The sequence below is a fragment of the Phalaenopsis equestris genome, unplaced genomic scaffold, assembly GCF_001263595.1.
Source record: "Phalaenopsis equestris unplaced genomic scaffold, ASM126359v1 Scaffold000221, whole genome shotgun sequence".
NCBI classification, from domain to species: Eukaryota; Viridiplantae; Streptophyta; class Magnoliopsida; order Asparagales; family Orchidaceae; genus Phalaenopsis; species Phalaenopsis equestris.
In genome coordinates, this window is record NW_018164663.1 from 308,367 (window position 1) to 309,305 (window position 939).

Below are 939 nucleotides of genomic sequence, written 5' to 3' on the forward strand. Positions count from 1 at the left end.
TAGGAATGGCTCGTGTTCGGCTCTCTAAGTAAACGAGTCGAACACGAACACACTTTTTGAGCTAGAAATATAAACGAGCCAAACACGAGCTGGGCCTGGGCTAACTCGTGTTCGGCTATATATAAATGCAACGGAATTTGATGGAATTTGAAATTGGCCCTTTTAAATTTATTTATTTATACAATTCAACGCAGATTATTTAGATTCTTTTCTGGCGAATGCATTTGTAAGTGATGATTGATAGATGTGAATTGTATTAGAATGATCATTTGTTAAAATGTATATTTTGCGTGAAGACCTCGTGGGGTAAATGAGCCGAACACGAACAAGTTTTTAAACGAGCCGAATAAGAACACGAACAAGTTTTTAAAGCTCGAATTATAAACGCGCCGAACACGAACAGCTCTTCGTTCGCTCGTTTTCGGCTTGTTTTAGTTCGAAATAAAAAAAAAATTATATAATATATAATAATACATTACATATATTATTTGTACAATAATACATTATATACATTTATATCTAAGTTTAAATCATAACACCTCGAGTTGTATTATGGTTAGTGTCTTCTTTTGTATAGATTTGGTCCAGATTTGAATCTCACACTTTACATCTATTTTTTTCAATTTAATTTTTACGAGACGATTTCGAGCAGAATTTCGAGCAGAACATGAGCTGAACACGAACACGAATATTTAAATTGAGTCAAACACAAACACACTGTTCACGAGCCGATTTCGAATACGAGCTATTTCGAATGAGCCCAGCCTGAGCTTGCTCAAGCTCGGCTCGTTTACAAACCTATATGCAAGTGATGATTGATAGATGTGAATTGTATTAAAATGAGCATTTGTTAAAATGTATATTTTGCGTGAAGACCAAATTTTATTTGTGAGCTTGTTTAAAATGAGAAATATTTTATTCCAATATATATATATATAT